The sequence below is a fragment of the Dermacentor variabilis genome, chromosome 10 (assembly GCF_050947875.1).
Source record: "Dermacentor variabilis isolate Ectoservices chromosome 10, ASM5094787v1, whole genome shotgun sequence".
Lineage (NCBI taxonomy): Eukaryota > Metazoa > Arthropoda > Arachnida > Ixodida > Ixodidae > Dermacentor > Dermacentor variabilis.
The window spans coordinates 114,032,235-114,056,005 of NC_134577.1; the positions used below are offsets into that span (position 1 = coordinate 114,032,235).

Here is a 23,771-nt window from a genome sequence, read left to right on the forward strand (position 1 = left end):
GTACAATATCCTGTAGTGGCCTGAATATTGTTGGTGTTACACTTCGGCGCTGGCTCTACCAGCAGGCTCCAGTTGAACGTAAGTTACAGTAAATGCAACCACCCACACGTTGTGCAAATGAAAAAAAAACAAGACGTCACAGAAGCACGCAATAAAAAAGCAAAAAGAACGGTGCCATCAGCACTCGGTGTTCCCAGGTGGTCTCCCTCCCAAGTACTGACCGAGCCCAATGCTGCTTAGCTTCGGGGATCGGACGAGAACCGGCGTATTCAGCATGGTATGGCCGATGGCGAGAATGTGCTGTTTACGACTGCACCCGTATCGTGCTGCTATGTTGTGCAGTCGCCGAATGTATTGCTACAGCATACAGCACGTACGCGGCAGTCTTTCCGTGAACAATACACGCACGGGTCGTGTACGTTGATCACTCTGTTTGTGGTTGTTCGCTGCATGCGTGCGTGCTAGTGCTCAGAAAAACAAGAGGGCGAGCGCCACATTTTGCGCGCGTTGCAGCCCACAAGGTGCCACTTTATTGATGCGTTGTCATTGAGCTGTACGCGGGTGTGATAAGTAAGCGGTTAGAAGCTTGTGCGACTAAATTTTGCATCATTACGTATACCCCTTACCACCGTCATCATTGCGCGTACAATATCCTGTAGTGGCCTGAATATTGTTGGTGTTACACTTCGGCGCTGGCTCTACCAGCAGGCTCCAGTTGAACGTAAGTTACAGTAAATGCAACCACCCACACGTTGTGCAAATGAAAAAAAAAACAAGACGTCACAGAAGCACGCAATTAAAAGCAAAAAGAACGGTGCCATCAGCACTCGGTGTTCCCAGGTGGACTCCCTCCCAAGTACTGACCGAGCCCAATGCTGCTTAGCTTCGGGGATCGGACGAGAACCGGCGTATTCAGCATGGTATGGCCGATGGCGAGAATGTGCTGTTTACGACTGCACCTGTATCGTGCTGCTATGTTGTGCAGTCGCCGAATGTATTGCTACAGCATACAGCACGTACGCGGCAGTCTTTCCGTGAACAATACACGCACGCGTCGTGTACGTTGATCACTCCGTTTGTGGTTGTTCGCTGCATGCGTGCGTGCTAGTGCTCACAAAAACAAGAGGGCGAGCGCCACATTTTGCGCGCGTTGCAGCCCACAAGGTGCCGCTTTAGTGATGCGTTGTCATTGAGCTGTATGCGGGTGTGATAAGTAAGCGGTTAGAAGCTTGTGCGACTAAATTTTGCATCATTACGTATACCGCTTACCACCGTCATCATTCCGCGTACAATATCGTGTAGTGGCCTGAATATTGTTGGTGTTACACTTCGGCGTTGGCTCAACAGCAGGCTCCAGTTGAACGTAAGTTACAGTAAATGCAACCACCCACACGTTGTGCAAATGAAAAAAAAAAAGAAAAACAAGACGTCACAGAAGCACGCAATAAAAAAGCAAAAAGAACGGTGCCATCAGCACTCGGTGTTCCCAGGTGGTCTCCCTCCCAAGTACAGACCGAGCCCAATGCTGCTTAGCTTCGGGGATCGGACGAGAACCGGCGTATTCAGCTTGGTATGGCCGATGGCGAGAATGTGCTGTTTACGACTGCACCTGTATCGTGCTGCTATGTTGTGCAGTCGCTGAATGTATTGCTACAGCATACAGCACGTACGCGGCAGTCTTTCCGTGAACAATACACGCACGCGTCGTGTACGTTGATCACTCCGTTTGTGGTTGTTTGCTGCATGCGTGCGTGCTAGTGCTCACAAAAACAAGAGGGCGAGCGCCACATTTTGCGCGCGTTGCAGCCCACAAGGTGCCACTTTATTGATGCGTTGTCATTGAGCTGTATGCGGGTGTGATAAGTAAGCGGTTAGAAGCTTGTGCGACTAAATTTTGCATCATTACGTATACTGCTTACCACCATCATCATTCCGCGTACAATATCGTGTAGTGGCCTGAATATTGTTGGTGTTACACTTCGGCGTTGGCTCTACCAGCAGGCTCCAGTTGAACGTAAGTTACAGTAAATGCAACCACCCACACGTTGTGCAAATGAAAAAAAAAGACAAGACGTCACAGAAGCACGCAATAAAAAAGCAAAAAGAACGGTGCCATGAGCACTCGGTGTTCCCAGGTGGTCTCCCTCCCAAGTACTGACCGAGCCCAATGCTGCTTAGCTTCGGGGATCGCACGAGAACCGGCGTATTCAGCATGGTATGGCCGATGGCGAGAATGTGCTGTTTACGACTGCACTAGGATCGTGCTGCTATGTTGTGCAGTCGCCGAATGTATTGCTACAGCATACAGCACGTACGCGGCAGTCTTTCCGTGAACAATACGCGCACGCGTCGTGTACGTTGATCACTCCGTTCGTGGTTGTCGCTGCATGCGTGCGTGCTAGTGCTCACAAAAACAAGAGGGCGAGCGCCACATTTTGCGCGCGTTGGAGCCCACAAGGTGCCACTTTATTGATGCGTTGTCATTGAGCTGTATGCGGGTGTGATAAGTAAGCGGTTAGAAGCTTGTGCGACTAAATTTTGCATCATTACGTATACCGCTTACCACCGTCATCATTCCGCGTACAATATCGTGTAGTGGCCTGAATATTGTTGGTGTTACACTTCGGCGTTGGCTCTACCAGCAGGCTCCAGTTGAACGTAAGTTACAGTAAATGCAACCACCCACACGTTGTGCAAATGAAAAAAAAAACAAGACGTCACAGAAGCACGCAATAAAAAAGCAAAAAGAACGGTGCCATCAGCACTCGGTGTTCCCAGGTGGTCTCCCTCCCAAGTACTGACCGAGCCCAATGCAGCTTAGCTTCGGGGATCGCACGAGAACCGGCGTATTCAGCATGGTATGGCCGATGGCGAGAATGTGCTGTTTACGACTGCACCTGTATCGTGCTGCTATGTCGTGCAGTCGCCGAATGTATTGCTACAGCATACAGCACGTACGCGGCAGTCTTTCCGTGAACAATACACGCACGCGTCGTGTACGTTGATCACTCCGTTTGTGGTTGTTCGCTGCATGCGTGCGTGCTAGTGCTCACAAAAACAAGAGCGCGAGCGCCACATTTTGCGCGCGTTGCAGCCCACAAGGTGCCACTTTATTGATGCGTTGTCATTGAGCTGTATGCGGGTGTGATATGTAAGCGGTTAGAAGCTTGTGCGACTAAATTTTGCATCATTACGTATACCGCTTACCACCGTCATCATTCCGCGTACAATATCGTGTAGTGGCCTGAATATTGTTGTCGTTACACTTCGGCGTTGGCTCTACCAGCAGGCTCCAGTTGAACGTAAGGTACAGTAAATGCAACCACCCACACGTTGTGCAAATGAAAAAAAAAACAAGACGTCACAGAAGCACGCAATAAAAAAGCAAAAAGAATGGTGCCATCAGCACTCGGTGTTCCCAGGTGGTCTCCCTCCCAAGTTCTGACCGAGCCCAATGCTGCTTAGCTTCGGGGATCGGACGAGAACCAGCGTATTCAGCATGGTATGGCCGATGGCGAGAATGTGCTGTTTACGACTGCACCTGTATCGTGCTGCTATGTTGTGCAGTCGCCGAATGTATTGCTACAGCATACAGCACGTACGCGGCAGTCTTTCCGTGAACAATACACGCACGCGTCGTGTACGTTGATCACTCCGTTTGTGGTTGTTCGCTGCATGCGTGCGTGCTAGTGCTCACAAAAACAAGAGGGCGAGCGCCACATTTTGCGCGCGTTGCAGCCCACAAGGTGCCACTTTATTGATGCGTTGTCATTGAGCTGTATGCGGGTGTGATAAGTAAGCGGTTAGAAGTTTGTGCGACTAAATTTTGCATCATTACGTATACCGCTTACCACCGTCATCATTCCGCGTACAATATCGTGTAGTGGCCTGAATATAGTTGGTGTTACACTTCGGCGTTGGCTCTACCAGCAGGCTCCAGTAGAACGTAAGTTACAGTAAATGCAACCACCCACACATTGTGCAAATGAAAAAAAAAACAAGACGTCACAGAAGCACGCAATAAAAACGCAAAAAGAACGGTGCCATCAGCACTCGGTGTTCCCAGGTGGTCTCCCTCCCAAGTACTGACCGAGCGCAATGCTGCTTAGCTTCGGGGATCGGACGAGGACCGGCGTATTCAGCATGGTATGGCCGATGGCGAGAATGTGCTGTTTACGACTGCACCTGTATCGTGCTGCTATGTTGTGCAGTCGCCGAATGTATTGCTACAGCATACAGCACGTACGCGGCAGTCTTTCCGTGAACAATACACGCACGCGTCGTGTACGTTGATCACTCCGTTTGTGGTTGTTCGCTGCATGCGTGCGTGCTAGTGCTCACAAAAACAAGAGGGCGAGCGCCACATTTTGCGCGCGTTGCAGCCCACAAGGTGCCACTTTATTGATGCGTTGTCATTGAGCTGTACGCGGGTGTGATAAGTAAGCGGTTAGAAGCTTGTGCGACTAAATTTTGCCTCATTACGTATACCGCTTACCACCGTGATCATTGCGCGTACAATATCCTGTAGTTGCCTGAATATTGCTGGTGTTACACTTCGGCGCTGGCTCTACCAGCAGGCTCCAGTTGAACGTAAGTTACAGTAAATGCAACCACCCACACGTAGTGCAAATGAAAAAAAAAACAAGACGTCACAGAAGCACGCAATAAAAAAGCAAAAAGAACGGTGCCATCAGCACTCGGTGTTCCCAGGTGGTCTCCCTCCCAAGTACTGACCGAGCACAATGCTGCTTAGCTTCGGGGATCGGACGAGAACCGGCGTATTCAGCATGGTATGGCCGATGGCGAGAATGTGCTGTTTACGACTGCACCTGTATCGTGCTGCTATGTTGTGCAGTCGCCGAATGTATTGCTACAGCATAAAGCACGTACGCGGCAGTCTTTCCGTGAACAATACACGCACGCGTCGTGTACGTTGATCACTCCGTTTGTGGTTGTTTGCTGCATGCGTGCGTGCTAGTGCTCACAAAAACAAAAGGGCGAGCGCCACATTTTGCGCGCGTTGCAGCCCACAAGGTGCCACTTTATTGATGCGTTGTCATTGAGCTGTATGCGGGTGTGATAAGTAAGCGGTTAGAAGCTTGTGCGACTAAACTTTGCATCATTACGTATACCGCTTACCACCGTCATCATTCCGCGTACAATATTGTGTAGTGGCCTGAATATTGTTGGTGTTACACTTCGGCGTTGGCTCTACCAGCAGGCTCCAGTTGAACGTAAGTTACAGTAAATGCAACCACCCACACGTTGTGCAAATGAAAAAAAAAAACAAGACGTCACAGAAGCACGCAATAAAAAAGCAAAAAGAACGGTGCCATCAGCACTCGGTGTTCCCAGGTGGTCTCCCTCCCAAGTACTGACCGAGCCCAATGCTGCTTAGCTTCGGGGATCGGACGAGAACCGGCGTATTCAGCATGGTATGGCCGATGGCGAGAATGTGCTGTTTACGACTGCACCTGTATCGTGCTGCTATTTTGTGCAGTCGCCGAATGTATTGCTACAGCATACAGCACGTACGCGGCAGTCTTTCCGTGAACAATACACGCACGCGTCGTGTACGTTGATCACTCCGTTTGTGGTTGTTCGCTGCATGCGTGCGTGCTAGTGCTCACAAAAACAAGAGGGCGAGTGCCACATCTTGCGCGCGTTGCAGCCCACAAGGTGCCACTTTATTGATGCGTTGTCATTGAGCTCTATGCGGGTGTGATAAGTAAGCGGTTAGAAGCTTGTGCGACTAAATTTTGCATCATTACGTATACCGCTTACAACCGTCATCATTCCGCGTACAATATCGTGTAGTGGCCTGAATATTGTTGGTGTTACACTTCGGCGTTGGCTCTACGAGCAGGCTCCAGTTGAACGTAAGTAACAGTAAATGCAACCACCCACACGTTGTGCAAATGAAAAAAAAACAAGACGTCACAGAAGCACGCAATAAAAAAAGCAAAAAGAACGGTGCCATCAGCACTCGGTGTTCCCAGGTGGTCTCCCTCCCAAGTACTGACCGAGCCCAATGCTGCTTAGCTTCGGGGATTGGACGAGAACCGGCGTATTTAGCATGGTATGGCCGATGGCGAGAATGTGCTGTTTACGACTGCACCTGTATCGTGCTGCTATGTCGTGCAGTCGCCGAATGTATTGCTACAGCATACAGCACGTACGCGGCAGTCTTTCCGTGAACAATACACGCACGCGTCGTGTACGTTGATCACTCCGTTTGTGGTTGTTCGCTGCATGCGTGCGTGCTAGTGCTCAAAAAACAAGAGCGCGAGCGCCACATTTTGCGCGCGTTGCAGCCCACAAGGTGCCACGTTATTGATGCGTTGTCATTGAGCTGTATGCGGGTGTGATAAGTAAGCGGTTAGAAGCTTGTGCGACTAAATTTTGCATCATTACGTATACCGCTTACCACCGTCATCATTCCGCGTACAATATCGTGTAGTGGCCTGAATATTGTTGGCGTTACACTTCGGCGTTGGCTCTACCAGCAGGCTCCAGTTGAACGTAAGTTACAGTAAATGCAACCACCCACACGTTGTGCAAATGAAAAAAAAAACAAGACGTCACAGAAGCACGCAATAAAAAAGCAAAAAGAATGGTGCCATCAGCACTCGGTGTTCCCAGGTGGTCTCCCTCCCAAGTACTGACCGAGCCCAATGCTGCTTAGCTTCGGGGTTCGGACGAGAACCGGCGTATTCAGCATGGTATGGCCGATGGCGGGAATGTGCTGTTTACGACTGCACCTGTATCGTGCTGCTATGTTGTGCAGTCGCCGAATGTATTGCTACAGCATACAACACGTACGCGGCAGTCTTTCCGTGAACAATACACGCACGCGTCTTGTACGTTGATCACTCCATTTGTGGTTGTTTGCTGCATGCGTGCGTGCTAGTGCTCACAAAAACAAAAGGGCGAGCGCCACATTTTGCGCGCGTTGCAGCCCACAAGGTGCCACTTTATTGATGCGTTGTCATTGAGCTGTATGTGGCTGTGATAAGTAAGCGGTTAGAAGCTTGTGCGACTAAACTTTGCATCATTACGTATACCGCTTACCACCGTCATCATTCCGCGTACAATATCGTGTAGTGGCCTGAATATTGTTGGTGTTACACTTCGGCGTTGGCTCTACCAGCAGGCTCCAGTTGAACGTAAGTTACAGTAAATGCAACCACCCACACGTTGTGCAAATGAAAAAAAAACAAGACGTCACAGAAGCACGCAATAAAAAAGCAAAAAGAACGGTGCCATCAGCACTCGGTGTTCCCAGGTGGTCTCCCTCCCAAGTACTGACCAAGCCCAATGCTGCTTAGCTTCGGGGATCGGACGAGAACCGGCGTATTCAGCATGGTATGGCCGATGGCGAGAATGTGCTGTTTACGACTGCACCTGTATCGTGCTGCTATGTTGTGCAGTCGCCGAATGTATTGCTACAGCATACAGCACGTACGCGGCAGTCTTTCCGTGAACAATACACGCACGCGTCGTGTACGTTGATCACTCCGTTTGTGGTTGTTCGCTGCATGCGTGCGTGCTAGTGCTCACAAAAACAAGAGGGCGAGCGCCCCATTTTGCGCGCGTTGCAGGCCACAAGGTGCCACTTTATTGATGCGTTGTCATTGAGCTGTATGCGGGTGTGATAAGTAAGCGGTTAGAAGCTTGTGCGACTAAATTTTGCATCATTACGTATACCGCTTACCACCGTCATCATTCCGCGTACAATATCGTGTAGTGGCCTAAATATAGTTGGTGTTACACTTCGGCGTTGGCTCTACCAGCAGGCTCCAGTTGAACGTAAGTTACAGTAAATGCAACCACCCACACATTGTGCAAATGAAAAAAAAAAACAAGACGTCACAGAAGCACGCAATAAAAAAGCAAAAAGAACGGTGCCATCAGCACTCGGTGTTCCCAGGTGGTCTCCCTCCCAAGTACTGACCGAGCCCAATGCTGCTTAGCTTCGGGGATCGGACGAGAACCGGCGTATTCAGCATGGTATGGCCGATGGCGAGAATGTGCTGTTTACGACTGCACCTGTATCGTGCTGCTATGTTGTGCAGTCGCCGAATGTATTGCTACAGCATACAGCACGTACGCGGCAGTCTTTCCGTGAACAATACACGCACGCGTCGTGTACGTTGATCACTCCGTTTGTGGTTGTTCGCTGCATGCGTGCGTGCTAGTGCTCACAAAAACAAGAGGGCGAGTGCCACATCTTGCGCGCGTTGCAGCCCACAAGGTGCCACTTTATTGATGCGTTGTCATTGAGCTGTATGCGGGTGTGATAAGTAAGCGGTTAGAAGCTTGTGCGACTAAATTTTGCATCATTACGTATACCGCTTACCACCGTCATCATTCCGCGTACAATATCGTGTAGTGGCCTGAATATAGTTGGTGTTACACTTCGGCGTTGGCTCTACCAGCAGGCTCCAGTTGAACGTAAGTTACAGTAAATGCAACCACCCACACATTGTGCAAATGAAAAAAAAAAACAAGACGTCACAGAAGCACGCAATAAAAACGCAAAAAGAACGGTGCCATCAGCACTCGGTGTTCCCAGGTGGTCTCCCTCCCAAGTACTGACCGAGCCCAATGCTGCTTAGCTTCGGGGATTGGACGAGAACCGGCGTATTCAGCATGGTATGGCCGATGGCGAGAATGTGCTGTTTACGACTGCACCTGTATCGTGCTGCTATGTCGTGCAGTCGCCGAATGTATTGCTACAGCATACAGCACGTACGCGGAAGTCTTTCCGTGAACAATACACGCACGCGTCGTGTACGTTGATCACTCCGTTTGTGGTTGTTCGCTGCATGCGTGCGTGCTAGTGCTCAAAAAACAAGAGCGCGAGCGCCACATTTTGCGCGCGTTGCAGCCCACAAGGTGCCACGTTATTGATGCGTTGTCATTGAGCTGTATGCGGGTGTGATAAGTAAGCGGTTAGAAGCTTGTGCGACTAAATTTTGCATCATTACGTATACCGCTTACCACCGTCATCATTCCGCGTACAATATCGTGTAGTGGCCTGAATATTGTTGGCGTTACACTTCGGCGTTGGCTCTACCAGCAGGCTCCAGTTGAACGTAAGTTACAGTAAATGCAACCACCCACACGTTGTGCAAATGAAAAAAAACAAGACGTCACAGAAGCACGCAATAAAAAAGCAAAAAGAATGGTGCCATCAGCACTCGGTGTTCCCAGGTGGTCTCCCTCCCAAGTACTGACCGAGCCCAATGCTGCTTAGCTTCGGGGTTCGGACGAGAACCGGCGTATTCAGCATGGTATGGCCGATGGCGGGAATGTGCTGTTTACGACTGCACCTGTATCGTGCTGCTATGTTGTACAGTCGCCGAATGTATTGCTACAGCATACAACACGTACGCGGCAGTCTTTCCGTGAACAATACACGCACGCGTCTTGTACGTTGATCACTCCGTTTGTGGTTGTTTGCTGCATGCGTGCGTGCTAGTGCTCACAAAAACAAAAGGGCGAGCGCCACATTTTGCGCGCGTTGCAGCCCACAAGGTGCCACTTTATTGATGCGTTGTCATTGAGCTGTATGTGGCTGTGATAAGTAAGCGGTTAGAAGCTTGTGCGACTAAACTTTGCATCATTACGTATACCGCTTACCACCGTCATCATTCCGCGTACAATACCGTGTAGTGGCCTGAATATTGTTGGTGTTACACTTCGGCGTTGGCTCTACCAGCAGGCTCCAGTTGAACGTAAGTTACAGTAAATGCAACCACCCACACGTTGTGCAAATGAAAAAAAAACAAGACGTCACAGAAGCACGCAATAAAAAAGCAAAAAGAACGGTGCCATCAGCACTCGGTGTTCCCAGGTGGTCTCCCTCCCAAGTACTGACCAAGCCCAATGCTGCTTAGCTTCGGGGATCGGACGAGAACCGGCGTATTCAGCATGGTATGGCCGATGGCGAGAATGTGCTGTTTACGACTGCACCTGTATCGTGCTGCTATGTTGTGCAGTCGCCGAATGTATTGCTACAGCATACAGCACGTACGCGGCAGTCTTTCCGTGAACAATACACGCACGCGTCGTGTACGTTGATCACTCCGTTTGTGGTTGTTCGCTGCATGCGTGCGTGCTAGTGCTCACAAAAACAAGAGGGCGAGCGCCCCATTTTGCGCGCGTTGCAGCCCACAAGGTGCCACTTTATTGATGCGTTGTCATTGAGCTGTATGCGGGTGTGATAAGTAAGCGGTTAGAAGCTTGTGCGACTAAATTTTGCATCATTACGTATACCGCTTACCACCGTCATCATTCCGCGTACAATATCGTGTAGTGGCCTAAATATAGTTGTTGTTACACTTCGGCGTTGGCTCTACCAGCAGGCTCCAGTTGAACGTAAGTTACAGTAAATGCAACCACCCACACATTGTGCAAATGAAAAAAAAAAACAAGACGTCACAGAAGCACGCAATAAAAACGCAAAAAGAACGGTGCCATCAGCACTCGGTGTTCCCAGGTGGTCTCCCTCCCAAGTACTGACCGAGCCCAATGATGCTTAGCTTCGGGGATCGGACGAGAACCGGCGTATTCAGCATGGTATGGCCGATGGCGAGAATGTGCTGTTTACGACTGCATCTGTATCGTGCTGCTATGTTGTGCAGTCGCCGAATGTATTGCTACAGCATACAGCACGTACGCGGCAGTCTTTCCGTGAACAATACACGCACGCGTCGTGTACGTTGATCACTCCGTTTGTGGTTGTTCGCTGCATGCGTGCGTGCTAGTGCTCACAAAAACAAGAGGGCGAGCGCCACATTTTGCGCGCGTTGCAGCCTACAAGGTGCCACTTTATTGATGCGTTGTCATTGAGCTGTACGCGGGTTTGATAAGTAAGCGGTTAGAAGCTTGTGCGACTAAATTTTGCATCATTACGTATACCGGTTACCACCGTCATCATTGCGCGTACAATATCCTGTAGTGGCCTGAATATTGTTGGTGTTACACTTCGGCGCTGGCTCTACCAGCAGGCTCCAGTTGAACGTAGGTTACAGTAAATGCAACCACCCACACGTTGTGCAAATGAAAAAAAAAAAACAAGACGTCACAGAAGCACGCAATAAAAAAGCAAAAAGAACGGTGCCATCAGCACTCGGTGTTCCCAGGTGGTCTCCCTCCCAAGTACTGACCGAGCCCAATGCTGCTTAGCTTCGGGGATTGGACAAGAACCGGCGTATTCAGCATGGTATGGCCGATGGCGAGAATGTGCTGTTTACGACTGCACCTGTATCGTGCTGCTATGTCGTGCAGTCGCCGAATGTATTGCTACAGCATACAGCACGTACGCGGCAGTCTTTCCGTGAACAATACACGCACGCGTCGTGTACGTTGATCACTCCGTTTGTGGTTGTTCGCTGCATGCGTGCGTGCTAGTGCTCAAAAAACAAGAGCGCGAGCGCCACATTTTGCGCGCGTTGCAGCCCACAAGGTGCCACGTTATTGATGCGTTGTCATTGAGCTGTATGCGGGTGTGATAAGTAAGCGGTTAGAAGCTTGTGCGACTAAATTTTGCATCATTACGTATACCGCTTACCACCGTCATCATTCCGCGTACAATATCGTGTAGTGGCCTGAATATTGTTGGCGTTACACTTCGGCGTTGGCTCTACCAGCAGGCTCCAGTTGAACGTAAGTTACAGTAAATGCAACCACCCACACGTTGTGCAAATGAAAAAAAACAAGACGTCACAGAAGCACGCAATAAAAAAGCAAAAAGAATGGTGCCATCAGCACTCGGTGTTCCCAGGTGGTCTCCCTCCCAAGTACTGACCGAGCCCAATGCTGCTTAGCTTCGGGGTTCGGACGAGAACCGGCGTATTCAGCATGGTATGGCCGATGGCGGGAATGTGCTGTTTACGACTGCACCTGTATCGTGCTGCTATGTTGTGCAGTCGCCGAATGTATTGCTACAGCATACAACACGTACGCGGCAGTCTTTCCGTGAACAATACACGCACGCGTCGTGTACGTTGATCACTCCGTTTGTGGTTGTTTGCTGCATGCGTGCGTGCTAGTGCTCACAAAAACAAAAGGGCGAGCGCCACATTTTGCGCGCGTTGCAGCCCACAAGGTGCCACTTTATTGATGCGTTGTCATTGAGCTGTATGCGGCTGTGATAAGTAAGCGGTTAGAAGCTTGTGCGACTAATCTTTGCATCATTACGTATACCGCTTACCACCGTCATCATTCCGCGTACAATATCGTGTAGTGGCCTGAATATTGTTGGTGTTACACTTCGGCGTTGGCTCTACCAGCAGGCTCCAGTTGAACGTAAGTTACAGTAAATGCAACCACCCACACGTTGTGCAAATGAAAAAAAAACAAGACGTCACAGAAGCACGCAATAAAAAAGCAAAATAACGGTGCCATCAGCACTCGGTGTTCCCAGGTGGTCTCCCTCCCAAGTACTGACCGAGCCCAATGCTGCTTAGCTTCGGGGATTGGACGAGAACCGGCGTATTCAGCATGGTATGGCCGATGGCGAGAATGTGCTGTTTACGACTGCACCTGTATCGTGCTGCTATGTCGTGCAGTCACCGAATGTATTGCTACAGCATACAGCACGTACGCGGCAGTCTTTCCGTGAACAATACACGCACGCGTCGTGTACGTTGATCACTCCGTTTGTGGTTGTTCGCTGCATGCGTGCGTGCTAGTGCTCACAAAAACAAGAGCGCGAGCGCCACATTTTGCGCGCGTTGCAGCCCACAAGGTGCCACGTTATTGATGCGTTGTCATTGAGCTGTATGCGGGTGTGATAAGTAAGCGGTTAGAAGCTTGTGCGACTAAATTTTGCATCATTACGTATACCGCTTACCACCGTCATCATTCCGCGTACAATATCGTGTAGTGGCCTGAATATATATGGTGTTACACTTCGGCGTTGGCTCTACCAGCAGGCTTCAGTTGAACGTAAGTTACAGTAAATGCAACCACCCACACATTGTGCAAATGAAAAAAAAAACAAGACGTCACAGAAGCACGCAATAAAAACGCAAAAAGAACGGTGCCATCAGCACTCTGTGTTCCCAGGTGGTCTCCCTCCCAAGTACTGACCGAGCCCAATGATGCTTAGCTTCGGGGATCGGACGAGAACCGGCGTATTCAGCATGGTATGGCCGATGGCGAGAATGTGCTGTTTACGACTGCATCTGTATCGTGCTGCTATGTTGTGCAGCCGCCGAATGTATTGCTACAGCATACAGCACGTACGCGGCAGTCTTTCCGTGAACAATACACGCACGCGTCGTGTACGTTGATCACTCCGTTTGTGGTTGTTCGCTGCATGCGTGCGTGCTAGTGCTCACAAAAACAAGAGGGCGAGCGCCACATTTTGCGCGCGTTGCAGCCCACAAGGTGCCACTTTATTGATGCGTTGTCATTGAGCTGTACGCGGGTGTGATAAGTAAGCGGTTAGAAGCTTGTGCGACTAAATTTTGCATCATTACGTATGCCGCTTACCACCGTCATCATTGCGCGTACAATATCCTGTAGTGGCCTGAATATTGTTGGTGTTACACTTCGGCGCTGGCTCTACCAGCGGGCTCCAGTTGAACGTAGGTTACAGTAAATGCAACAACCCACACGTTGTGCAAATGAAAAAAAAAACGAGACGTGACAGAAGCACGCAATAAAAAAGCAAAAAGAACGGTGCCATCAGCACTCGGTGTTCCCAGGTGGTCTCCCTCCCAAGTACTGACCGAGCCCAATGATGCTTAGCTTCGGGGATCGGACGAGAACCGGCGTATTCACCATGGTATGGCCGATGGCGAGAATGTGCTGTTTACGACTGCATCTGTATCGTGCTGCTATGTTGTGCAGTCGCCGAATGTATTGCTACAGCATACAGCACGTACGCGGCAGTCTTTCCGTGAACAATACACGCACGCGTCGTGTACGTTGATCACTCCGTTTGTGGTTGTTCGCTGCATGCGTGCGTGCTAGTGCTCACAAAAACAAGAGGGCGAGCGCCACATTTTGCGCGCGTTGCAGCCCACAAGGTGCCACTTTATTGATGCGTTGTCATTGAGCTGTACGCGGGTTTGATAAGTAAGCGGTTAGAAGCTTGTGCGACTAAATTTTGCATGATTACGTATACCGCTTACCACCGTCATCATTGCGCGTACAATATCCTGTAGTGGCCTGAATATTGTTGGTGTTACACTTCGGCGCTGGCTCTACCAGCAGGCTCCAGTTGAACGTAGGTTACAGTAAATGCAACCACCCACGCGTTGTGCAAATGAAAAAAAAAAACAAGACGTCACAGAAGCACGCAATAAAAAAGCAAAAAGAACGGTGCCATCAGCACTCGCTGTTCCCAGCTGGTCTCCCTCCCAAGTACTGACCGAGCCCAATGCTGCTTAGCTTCGGGGATCGGACGAGAACCGACGTATTCAGCATGGTATGGCCGATGGCGAGAATGTGCTGTTTACGACTGCACCTGTATCGTGCTGCTATGTTGTGCAGTCGCCGAATGTATTGCTACAGCATACAGCACGTACGCGGCAGTCTTTGCGTGAACAATACACGCACGCGTCGTGTACGTTGATCACTCCGTTTGTGGTTGTTCGCTGCATGCGTGCGTGCTAGTGCTCACAAAAACAAGAGGGCGAGCGCCACATTTTGCGCGCGTTGCAGCCCACAAGGTGCCATTTTATTGATGCGTTGTCATTGAGCTGTATGCGGGTGTGATAAGTAAGCTGTTAGAAGCTTGTGCGACTAAATTTTGCATCACTACGTATACCGCTTACCACAGTCATCATTCCGCGTACAATATCGTGTAGTGGCCTGAATATTGTTGGTGTTACACTTCGGCGTTGGCTCTACCAGCAGGCTCCAGTTGAACGTAAGTAACAGTAAATGCTACCACCCACACGTTGTGCAAATGAAAAAAAAAAAAAACAAGACGTCACAGAAGCACGCAATAAAAAAGAAAAAAGAACGGTGCCATCAGCACTCGGTGTTCCCAAGTGGTCTCCCTCCCAAGTACTGACCGAGCCCAATGCTGCTTAGCTTCGGGGATTGGACGAGAACCGGCGTATTCAGCATGGTATGGCCGATGGCGAGAATGTGCTGTTTACGACTGCACCTGTATCGTGCTGCTATGTTGTGCAGTCGCCGAATGTATTGCTACAGCATACAGCACGTACGCGGGAGTCTTTGCGTGAACAATACACGCACGCGTCGTGTACGTTGATCACTCCGTTTGTGGTTGTTTGCTGCATGCGTGCGTGCTAGTGCTCACAAAAACAAAAGGGCGAGCGCCACATTTTGCGCGCGTTGCAGCCCACAAGGTGCCACTTTATTGATGCGTTGTCATTGAGCTGTATGCGGCTGTGATAAGTAAGCGGTTAGAAGCTTGTGCGACTAATCTTTGCATCATTACGTATACCGCTTACCACCGTCATCATTCCGCGTACAATATCGTGTAGTGGCCTGAATATTGTTGGTGTTACACTTCGGCGTTGGCTCTACCAGCAGGCTCCAGTTGAACGTAAGTTACAGTAAATGCAACCACCCACATGTTGTGCAAATGAAAAAAAAACAAGACGTCACAGAAGCACGCAATAAAAAAGCAAAAAGAACGGTGCCATCAGCACTCGGTGTTCCCAGGTGGTCTCCCTCCCAAGTACTGACCGAGCCCAATGCTGCTTAGCTTCGGGGATTGGACGAGAACCGGCGTATTCAGCATGGTATGGCCGATGGCGAGAATGTGCTGCTTACGACTGCACCTGTATCGTGCTGCTATGTCGTGCAGTCACCGAATGTATTGCTACAGCATACAGCACGTACGCGGCAGTCTTTCCGTGAACAATACACGCACGCGTCGTGTATGTTGATCACTCCGTTTGTGGTTGTTCGCTGCATGCGTGCGTGCTAGTGCTCACAAAAACAAGAGCGCGAGCGCCACATTTTGCGCGCGTTGCAGCCCACAAGGTGCCACGTTATTGATGCGTTGTCATTGAGCTGTATGCGGGTGTGATAAGTAAGCGGTTAGAAGCTTGTGCGACTAAATTTTGCATCATTACGTATGCCGCTTACCACCGTCATCATTGCGCGTACAATATCCTGTAGTGGCCTGAATATTGTTGGTGTTACACTTCGGCGCTGGCTCTACCAGCGGGCTCCAGTTGAACGTAGGTTACAGTAAATGCAACCACCCACACGTTGTGCAAATGAAAAAAAAAACAAGACGTGACAGAAGCACGCAATAAAAAAGCAAAAAGAACGGTGCCATCAGCACTCGGTGTTCCCAGGTGGTCTCCCTCCCAAGTACTAACCGAGCCCAATGATGCTTAGCTTCGGGGATCGGACGAGAACCGGCGTATTCACCATGGTATGGCCGATGGCGAGAATGTGCTGTTTACGACTGCATCTGTATCGTGCTGCTATGTTGTGCAGTCGCCGAATGTATTGCAACAGCATACAGCACGTACGCGGCAGTCTTTCCGTGAACAATACACGCACGCGTCGTGTACGTTGATCACTCCGTTTGTGGTTGTTCGCTGCATGCGTGCGTGCTAGTGCTCAAAAAACAAGAGCGCGAGCGCCACATTTTGCGCGCGTTGCAGCCCACAAGGTGCCACGTTATTGATGCGTTGTCATTGAGCTGTATGCGGGTGTGATAAGTAAGCGGTTAGAAGCTTGTGCGAGTAAATTTTGCATCATTACGTATACCGCTTACCACCGTCATCATTCCGCGTACAATATCGTGTAGTGGCCTGAATATTGTTGGCGTTACACTTCGGCGTTGGCTCTACCAGCAGGCTCCAGTTGAACGTAAGTTACAGTAAATGCAACCACCCACACGTTGTGCAAATGAAAAAAAAAAACAAGACGTCACAGAAGCACGCAATAAAAAAGCAAAAAGAACGGTGCCATCAGCACTCGGTGTTCCCAGGTGGTCTCCCTCCCAAGTACTGACCAAGCCCAATGCTGCTTAGCTTCGGGGATCGGACGAGAACCGGCGTATTCAGCATGGTATGGCCGATGGCGAGAATGTGCTGTTTACGACTGCACCTGTATCGTGCTGCTATGTTGTGCAGTCGCCGAATGTATTGCTACAGCATACAGCACGTACGCGGCAGTCTTTCCGTGAACAATACACGCACGCGTCGTGTACGTTGATCACTCCGTTTGTGGTTGTTCGCTGCATGCGTGCGTGCTAGTGCTCACAAAAACAAGAGGGCGAGCGCCACATTTTGCGCGCGTTGCAGCCCACAAGGTGCCACTTTATTGATGCGTTGTCATTGAGCTGTACGCGGGTTTGATAAGTAAGCGGTTAGAAGCTTGTGCGACTAAATTTTGCATCATTACGTATACCGCTTACCACCGTCATCATTGCGCGTACAATATCCTGTAGTGGCCTGAATATTGTTGGTGTTACACTTCGGCGCTGGCTCTACCAGCAGGCTCCAGTTGAACGTAGGTTACAGTAAATGCAACCACCCACACGTTGTGCAAATGAAAAAAAAACAAGACGTCACAGAAGCACGCAATAAAAAAGCAAAAAGAACGGTGCCATCAGCACTCGGTGTTCCCAGGTGGTCTCCCTCCCAAGTACTGACCGAGCCCAATGCTGCTTAGCTTCGGGGATTGGACAAGAACCGGCGTATTCAGCATGGTATGGCCGATGGCGAGAATGTGCTGTTTACGACTGCACCTGTATCGTGCTGCTATGTCGTGCAGTCGCCGAATGTATTGCTACAGCATACAGCACGTACGCGGCAGTCTTTCCGTGAACAATACACGCACGCGTCGTGTACGTTGATCACTCCGTTTGTGGTTGTTCGCTGCATGCGTGCGTGCTAGTGCTCACAAAAACAAGAGCGCGAGCGCCACATTTTGCGCGCGTTGCAGCCCACAAGGTGCCACGTTATTGATGCGTTGTCATTGAGCTGTATGCGGGTGTGATAAGTAAGCGGTTAGAAGCTTGTGCGACTAAATTTTGCATCATTACGTATACCGCTTACCACCGTCATCATTCCGCGTACAATATCGTGTAGTGGCCTGAATATAGTTGGTGTTACACTTCGGCGTTGGCTCTACCAGCAGGCTTCAGTTGAACGTAAGTTACAGTAAATGCAACCACCCACACATTGTGCAAATGAAAAAAAAACAAGACGTCACAGAAGCACGCAATAAAAACGCAAAAAGAACGGTGCCATCAGCACTCTGTGTTGCCAGGTGGTCTCCCTCCCAAGTACTGACCGAGCCCAATGATGCTTAGCTTCGGGGATCGGACGAGAACCGGCGTATTCAGCATGGTATTGCCGATGGCGAGAATGTGCTGTTTACGACTGCATCTGTATCGTGCTGCTATGTTGTGCAGTCGCCGAATGTATTGCTACAGCATACAGCACGTACGCGGCAGTCTTTCCGTGAACAATACACGCACGCGTCGTGTACGTTGATCACTCCGTTTGTGGTTGTTCGCTGCATGCGTGCGTGCTAGTGCTCACAAAAACAAGAGGGCGAGCGCCACATTTTGCGCGCGTTGCAGCCCACAAGGTGCCACTTTATTGATGCGTTGTCATTGAGCTGTACGCGGGTGTGATAAGTAAGCGGTTAGAAGCTTGTGCGACTAAATTTTGCATCATTACGTATGCCGCTTACCACCGTCATCATTGCGCGTACAATATCCTGTAGTGGCCTGAATATTGTTGGTGTTACACTTCGGCGCTGGCTCTACCAGCGGGCTCCAGTTGAACGTAGGTTACAGTAAATGCAACCACCCACACGTTGTGCAAATGAAAAAAAAAACAAGACGTGACAGAAGCACGCAATAAAAAAGCAAAAAGAACGGTGCCATCAGCACTCGGTGTTCCCAGGTGGTCTCCCTCCCAAGTACTGACCGAGCCCAATGATGCTTAGCTTCGGGGATCGGACGAGAACCGGCGTATTCACCATGGTATGGCCGATGGCGAGAATGTGCTGTTTACGACTGCATCTGTATCGTGCTGCTATGTTGTGCAGTCGCCGAATGTATTGCTACAGCATACAGCACGTACGCGGCAGTCTTTCCGTGAACAATACACGCACGCGTCGTGTACGTTGATCACTCCGTTTGTGGTTGTTCGCTGCATGCGTGCGTGCTAGTGCTCAAAAAACAAGAGCGCGAGCGCCACATTTTGCGCGCGTTGCAGCCCACAAGGTGCCACGTTATTGATGCGTTGTCATTGAGCTGTATGCGGGTGTGATAAGTAAGCGGTTAGAAGCTTGTGCGAGTAAATTTTGCATCATTACGTATACCGCTTACCACCGTCATCATTCCGCGTACAATATCGTGTAGTGGCCTGAATATTGTTGGCGTTACACTTCGGCGTTGGCTCTACCAGCAGGCTCCAGTTGAACGTAAGTTACAGTAAATGCAACCACCCACACGTTGTGCAAATGAAAAAAAACAAGACGTCACAGAAGCACGCAATAAAAAAGCAAAAAGAATGGTGCCATCAGCACTCGGTGTTCCCAGGTGGTCTCCCTCCCAAGTACTGACCGAGCCCAATGCTGCTTAGCTTCGGGGTTCGGACGAGAACCGGCGTATTCAGCATGGTATGGCCGATGGCGGGAATGTGCTGTTTACGACTGCACCTGTATCGTGCTGCTATGTTGTGCAGTCGCCGAATGTATTGCTACAGCATACAACACGTACGCGGCAGTCTTTCCGTGAACAATACACGCACGCGTCTTGTACGTTGATCACTCCGTTTGTGGTTGTTTGCTGCATGCGTGCGTGCTAGTGCTCACAAAAACAAAAGGGCGAGCGCCACATTTTGCGCGCGTTGCAGCCCACAAGGTGCCACTTTATTGATGCGTTGTCATTGAGCTGTATGTGGCTGTGATAAGTAAGCGGTTAGAAGCTTGTGCGACTAAACTTTGCATCATTACGTATACCGCATACCACCGTCATCATTCCGCGTACAATATCGTGTAGTGGCCTGAATATTGTTGGTGTTACACTTCGGCGTTGGCTCTACCAGCAGGCTCCAGTTGAACGTAAGTTACAGTAAATGCAACCACCCACACGTTGTGCAAATGAAAAAAAAAACAAGACGTCACAGAAGCACGCAATAAAAAAGCAAAAAGAACGGTGCCATCAGCACTCGGTGTTCCCAGGTGGTCTCCCTCCCAAGTACTGACCAAGCCCAATGCTGCTTAGCTTCGGGGATCGGACGAGAACCGGCGTATTCAGCATGGTATGGCCGATGGCGAGAATGTGCTGTTTACGACTGCACCTGTATCGTGCTGCTATGTTGTGCAGTCGCCGAATGTATTGCTACAGCATACAGCACGTACGCGGCAGTCTTTCCGTGAACAATACACGCACGCGTCGTGTACGTTGATCACTCCGTTTGTGGTTGTTCGCTGCATGCGTGCGTGCTAGTGCTCACAAAAACAAGAGGGCGAGCGCCCCATTTTGCGCGCGTTGCAGCCCACAAGGTGCCACTTTATTGATGCGTTGTCATTGAGCTGTATGCGGGTGTGATAAGTAAGCGGTTAGAAGCTTGTGCGACTAAATTTTGCATCATTACGTATACCGCTTACCACCGTCATCATTCCGCGTACAATATCGTGTAGTGGCCTAAATATAGTTGGTGTTACACTTCGGCGTTGGCTCTACCAGCAGGCTCCAGTTGAACGTAAGTTACAGTAAATGCAACCACCCACACATTGTGCAAATGAAAAAAAAAAACAAGACGTCACAGAAGCACGCAATAAAAACGCAAAAAGAACGGTGCCATCAGCACTCGGTGTTCCCAGGTGGTCTCCCTCCCAAGTACTGACCGAGCCCAATGATGCTTAGCTTCGGGGATCGGACGAGAACCGGCGTATTCAGCATGGTATGGCCGATGGCGAGAATGTGCTGTTTACGACTGCATCTGTATCGTGCTGCTATGTTGTGCAGTCGCCGAATGTATTGCTACAGCATACAGCACGTACGCGGCAGTCTTTCCGTGAACAATACACGCACGCGTCGTGTACGTTGATCACTCCGTTTGTGGTTGTTCGCTGCATGCGTGCGTGCTAGTGCTCACAAAAACAAGAGGGCGAGCGCCACATTTTGCGCGCGTTGCAGCCCACAAGGTGCCACTTTATTGATGCGTTGTCATTGAGCTGTACGCGGGTTTGATAAGTAAGCGGTTAGAAGCTTGTGCGACTAAATTTTGCATCATTACGTATACCGCTTACCACCGTCATCATTGCGCGTACAATATCCTGTAGTGGCCTGAATATTGTTGGTGTTACACTTCGGCGCTGGCTCTACCAGCAGGCTCCAGTTGAACGTAGGTTACAGTAAATGCAACCACCCACACGTTGTGCAAATGAAAAAAAAAACAAGACGTCACAGAAGCACGCAATAAAAAAGCAAAAAGAACGGTGCCATCAGCACTCGGTGTTCCCAGGTGGTCTCCCTCCCAAGTACTGACCGAGCCCAATGCTGCTTAGCTTCGGGGATTGGACAAGAACCGGCGTATTCAGCATGGTATGGCCGATGGCGAGAATGTGCTGTTTACGACTGCACCTGTATCGTGCTGCTATGTCGTGCAGTCGCCGAATGTATTGCTACAGCATACAGCACGTACGCGGCAGTCTTTCCGTGAACAATACACGCACGCGTCGTGTACGTTGATCACTCCGTTTGTGGTTGTTCGCTGCATGCGTGCGTGCTAGTGCTCAAAAAACAAGAGCGCGAGCGCCACATTTTGCGCGCGTTGCAGCCCACAAGGTGCCACGTTATTGATGCGTTGTCATTGAGCTGTATGCGGGTGTGATAAGTAAGCGGTTAGAAGCTTGTGCGACTAAATTTTGCATCATTACGTATACCGCTTACCACCGTCATCATTCCGCGTGCAATATCGTGTAGTGGCCTGAATATTGTTGGCGTTACACTTCGGCGTTGGCTCTACCAGCAGGCTCCAGTTGAACGTAAGTTACAGTAAATGCAACCACCCACACGTTGTGCAAATGAAAAAAAACAAGACGTCACAGAAGCACGCAATAAAAAAGCAAAAAGAATGGTGCCATCAGCACTCGGTGTTCCCAGGTGGTCTCCCTCCCAAGTACTGACCGAGCCCAATGCTGCTTAGCTTCGGGGTTCGGACGAGAACCGGCGTATTCAGCATGGTATGGCCGATGGCGGGAATGTGCTGTTTACGACTGCACCTGTATCGTGCTGCTATGTTGTGCAGTCGCCGAATGTATTGCTACAGCATACAACACGTACGCGGCAGTCTTTCCGTGAACAATACACGCACGCGTCGTGTACGTTGATCACTCCGTTTGTGGTTGTTTGCTGCATGCGTGCGCGCTAGTGCTCACAAAAACAAAAGGGCGAGCGCCACATTTTGCGCGCGTTGCAGCCCACAAGGTGCCACTTTATTGATGCGTTGTCATTGAGCTGTATGCGGCTGTGATAAGTAAGCGGTTAGAAGCTTGTGCGACTAATCTTTGCATCATTACGTATACCGCTTACCACCGTTATCATTCCGCGTACAATATCGTGTAGTGGCCTGAATATTGTTGGTGTTACGCTTCGGCGTTGGCTCTACCAGCAGGCTCCAGTTGAACGTAAGTTACAGTAAATGCAACCACCCACACGTTGTGCAAATGAAAAAAAAACAAGACGTCACAGAAGCACGCAATAAAAAAGCAAAAAGAACGGTGCCATCAGCACTCGGTGTTCCCAGGTGGTCTCCATCCCAAGTACTGACCGAGCCCAATGCTGCTTAGCTTCGGGGATTGGACGAGAACCGGCGTATTCAGCATGGTATGGCCGATGGCGAGAATGTGCTGTTTACGACTGCACCTGTATCGTGCTGCTATGTCGTGCAGTCACCGAATGTATTGCTACAGCATACAGCACGTACGCGGCAGTCTTTCCGTGAACAATACACGCACGCGTCGTGTACGTTGATCACTCCGTTTGTGGTTGTTCGCTGCATGCGTGCGTGCTAGTGCTCACAAAAACAAGAGCGCGAGCGCCACATTTTGCGCGCGTTGCAGCCCACAAGGTGCCACGTTATTGATGCGTTGTCATTGAGCTGTATGCGGGTGTGATAAGTAAGCCGTTAGAAGCTTGTGCGACTAAATTTTGCATCATTACGTATACCGCTTACCACCGTCATCATTCCGCGTACAATGTCGTGTAGTGGCCTGAATATAGTTGGTGTTACACTTCGGCGTTGGCTCTACCAGCAGGCTTCAGTTGAACGTAAGTTACAGTAAATGCAACCACCCACACATTGTGCAAATGAAAAAAAAAAACAAGACGTCACAGAAGCACGCAATAAAAACGCAAAAAGAACGGTGCCATCAGCACTCTGTGTTCCCAGGTGGTCTCCCTCCCAAGTACTGACCGAGCCCAATGATGCTTAGCTTCGGGGATCGGACGAGAACCGGCGTATTCAGCATGGTATGGCCGATGGCGAGAATGTGCTGTTTACGACTGCATCTGTATCGTGGTGCTATGTTGTGCAGTCGCCGAATGTATTGCTACAGCATACAGCACGTACGCGGCAGTCTTTCCGTGAACAATACACGCACGCGTCGTGTACGTTGATCACTCCGTTTGTGGTTGTTCGCTGCATGCGTGCGTGCTAGTGCTCACAAGAACAAGAGGGCGAGCGCCACATTTTGCGCGCGTTGCAGCCCACAAGGTGCCACTTTATTGATGCGTTGTCATTGAGCTGTACGCGGGTGTGATAAGTAAGCGGTTAGAAGCTTGT

General features: G+C 50.1%; 16 non-coding genes and 21 pseudogenes across 16 annotated transcripts; all 37 read right to left on the reverse strand.

Moving 5' to 3' along the window:
- Positions 1-172: 172 nt before the first annotated feature.
- LOC142561874 (5S ribosomal RNA) lies at positions 173-291 on the reverse strand. The gene has a single exon (XR_012823840.1). It is a non-coding gene; the product is annotated as a 5S ribosomal RNA (ribosomal RNA).
- Positions 292-815: 524 nt separating this feature from the next.
- Positions 816-934, reverse strand: LOC142561003 (5S ribosomal RNA). Its single transcript, XR_012823535.1, has one exon. It is a non-coding gene; the product is annotated as a 5S ribosomal RNA (ribosomal RNA).
- A 531-nt stretch (positions 935-1,465) lies between these two features.
- Positions 1,466-1,584, reverse strand: LOC142561706 (5S ribosomal RNA; annotated as a pseudogene).
- A 526-nt stretch (positions 1,585-2,110) lies between these two features.
- On the reverse strand, positions 2,111-2,229 carry LOC142562051 (5S ribosomal RNA; annotated as a pseudogene).
- A 524-nt stretch (positions 2,230-2,753) lies between these two features.
- Positions 2,754-2,872, reverse strand: LOC142561622 (5S ribosomal RNA; annotated as a pseudogene).
- Positions 2,873-3,397: 525 nt separating this feature from the next.
- On the reverse strand, positions 3,398-3,516 carry LOC142562110 (5S ribosomal RNA; annotated as a pseudogene).
- Positions 3,517-4,041: 525 nt separating this feature from the next.
- On the reverse strand, positions 4,042-4,160 carry LOC142562186 (5S ribosomal RNA; annotated as a pseudogene).
- A 525-nt stretch (positions 4,161-4,685) lies between these two features.
- LOC142561593 (5S ribosomal RNA) lies at positions 4,686-4,804 on the reverse strand (annotated as a pseudogene).
- Positions 4,805-5,330: 526 nt separating this feature from the next.
- On the reverse strand, positions 5,331-5,449 carry LOC142561885 (5S ribosomal RNA). Its single transcript, XR_012823841.1, has one exon. It is a non-coding gene; the product is annotated as a 5S ribosomal RNA (ribosomal RNA).
- Positions 5,450-5,974: 525 nt separating this feature from the next.
- On the reverse strand, positions 5,975-6,093 carry LOC142562050 (5S ribosomal RNA; annotated as a pseudogene).
- A 524-nt stretch (positions 6,094-6,617) lies between these two features.
- On the reverse strand, positions 6,618-6,736 carry LOC142561612 (5S ribosomal RNA). The gene has a single exon (XR_012823815.1). It is a non-coding gene; the product is annotated as a 5S ribosomal RNA (ribosomal RNA).
- Positions 6,737-7,260: 524 nt separating this feature from the next.
- On the reverse strand, positions 7,261-7,379 carry LOC142562956 (5S ribosomal RNA). The gene has a single exon (XR_012824265.1). It is a non-coding gene; the product is annotated as a 5S ribosomal RNA (ribosomal RNA).
- Positions 7,380-7,905: 526 nt separating this feature from the next.
- Positions 7,906-8,024, reverse strand: LOC142561896 (5S ribosomal RNA). Its single transcript, XR_012823842.1, has one exon. It is a non-coding gene; the product is annotated as a 5S ribosomal RNA (ribosomal RNA).
- A 526-nt stretch (positions 8,025-8,550) lies between these two features.
- LOC142561513 (5S ribosomal RNA) lies at positions 8,551-8,669 on the reverse strand (annotated as a pseudogene).
- Positions 8,670-9,191: 522 nt separating this feature from the next.
- Positions 9,192-9,310, reverse strand: LOC142561726 (5S ribosomal RNA). The gene has a single exon (XR_012823826.1). It is a non-coding gene; the product is annotated as a 5S ribosomal RNA (ribosomal RNA).
- A 524-nt stretch (positions 9,311-9,834) lies between these two features.
- LOC142562968 (5S ribosomal RNA) lies at positions 9,835-9,953 on the reverse strand. Its single transcript, XR_012824276.1, has one exon. It is a non-coding gene; the product is annotated as a 5S ribosomal RNA (ribosomal RNA).
- A 526-nt stretch (positions 9,954-10,479) lies between these two features.
- On the reverse strand, positions 10,480-10,598 carry LOC142561313 (5S ribosomal RNA; annotated as a pseudogene).
- A 527-nt stretch (positions 10,599-11,125) lies between these two features.
- Positions 11,126-11,244, reverse strand: LOC142562091 (5S ribosomal RNA; annotated as a pseudogene).
- A 522-nt stretch (positions 11,245-11,766) lies between these two features.
- Positions 11,767-11,885, reverse strand: LOC142561844 (5S ribosomal RNA). Its single transcript, XR_012823837.1, has one exon. It is a non-coding gene; the product is annotated as a 5S ribosomal RNA (ribosomal RNA).
- A 523-nt stretch (positions 11,886-12,408) lies between these two features.
- Positions 12,409-12,527, reverse strand: LOC142561514 (5S ribosomal RNA; annotated as a pseudogene).
- Positions 12,528-13,052: 525 nt separating this feature from the next.
- LOC142562140 (5S ribosomal RNA) lies at positions 13,053-13,171 on the reverse strand (annotated as a pseudogene).
- Positions 13,172-13,696: 525 nt separating this feature from the next.
- On the reverse strand, positions 13,697-13,815 carry LOC142562885 (5S ribosomal RNA). Its single transcript, XR_012824196.1, has one exon. It is a non-coding gene; the product is annotated as a 5S ribosomal RNA (ribosomal RNA).
- A 526-nt stretch (positions 13,816-14,341) lies between these two features.
- LOC142562138 (5S ribosomal RNA) lies at positions 14,342-14,460 on the reverse strand (annotated as a pseudogene).
- Positions 14,461-14,989: 529 nt separating this feature from the next.
- On the reverse strand, positions 14,990-15,108 carry LOC142561636 (5S ribosomal RNA; annotated as a pseudogene).
- Positions 15,109-15,632: 524 nt separating this feature from the next.
- Positions 15,633-15,751, reverse strand: LOC142561516 (5S ribosomal RNA; annotated as a pseudogene).
- Positions 15,752-16,276: 525 nt separating this feature from the next.
- On the reverse strand, positions 16,277-16,395 carry LOC142562933 (5S ribosomal RNA). Its single transcript, XR_012824243.1, has one exon. It is a non-coding gene; the product is annotated as a 5S ribosomal RNA (ribosomal RNA).
- Positions 16,396-16,920: 525 nt separating this feature from the next.
- On the reverse strand, positions 16,921-17,039 carry LOC142562980 (5S ribosomal RNA). The gene has a single exon (XR_012824288.1). It is a non-coding gene; the product is annotated as a 5S ribosomal RNA (ribosomal RNA).
- A 524-nt stretch (positions 17,040-17,563) lies between these two features.
- LOC142562092 (5S ribosomal RNA) lies at positions 17,564-17,682 on the reverse strand (annotated as a pseudogene).
- Positions 17,683-18,206: 524 nt separating this feature from the next.
- On the reverse strand, positions 18,207-18,325 carry LOC142562541 (5S ribosomal RNA; annotated as a pseudogene).
- A 525-nt stretch (positions 18,326-18,850) lies between these two features.
- LOC142562886 (5S ribosomal RNA) lies at positions 18,851-18,969 on the reverse strand. Its single transcript, XR_012824197.1, has one exon. It is a non-coding gene; the product is annotated as a 5S ribosomal RNA (ribosomal RNA).
- Positions 18,970-19,491: 522 nt separating this feature from the next.
- Positions 19,492-19,610, reverse strand: LOC142561961 (5S ribosomal RNA). The gene has a single exon (XR_012823848.1). It is a non-coding gene; the product is annotated as a 5S ribosomal RNA (ribosomal RNA).
- Positions 19,611-20,135: 525 nt separating this feature from the next.
- LOC142560979 (5S ribosomal RNA) lies at positions 20,136-20,254 on the reverse strand. Its single transcript, XR_012823512.1, has one exon. It is a non-coding gene; the product is annotated as a 5S ribosomal RNA (ribosomal RNA).
- A 526-nt stretch (positions 20,255-20,780) lies between these two features.
- Positions 20,781-20,899, reverse strand: LOC142561314 (5S ribosomal RNA; annotated as a pseudogene).
- A 525-nt stretch (positions 20,900-21,424) lies between these two features.
- On the reverse strand, positions 21,425-21,543 carry LOC142562093 (5S ribosomal RNA; annotated as a pseudogene).
- Positions 21,544-22,065: 522 nt separating this feature from the next.
- LOC142562079 (5S ribosomal RNA) lies at positions 22,066-22,184 on the reverse strand. The gene has a single exon (XR_012823860.1). It is a non-coding gene; the product is annotated as a 5S ribosomal RNA (ribosomal RNA).
- Positions 22,185-22,708: 524 nt separating this feature from the next.
- Positions 22,709-22,827, reverse strand: LOC142562263 (5S ribosomal RNA; annotated as a pseudogene).
- Positions 22,828-23,353: 526 nt separating this feature from the next.
- On the reverse strand, positions 23,354-23,472 carry LOC142562141 (5S ribosomal RNA; annotated as a pseudogene).
- Between the last annotated feature and the right edge of the window lie 299 nt (positions 23,473-23,771).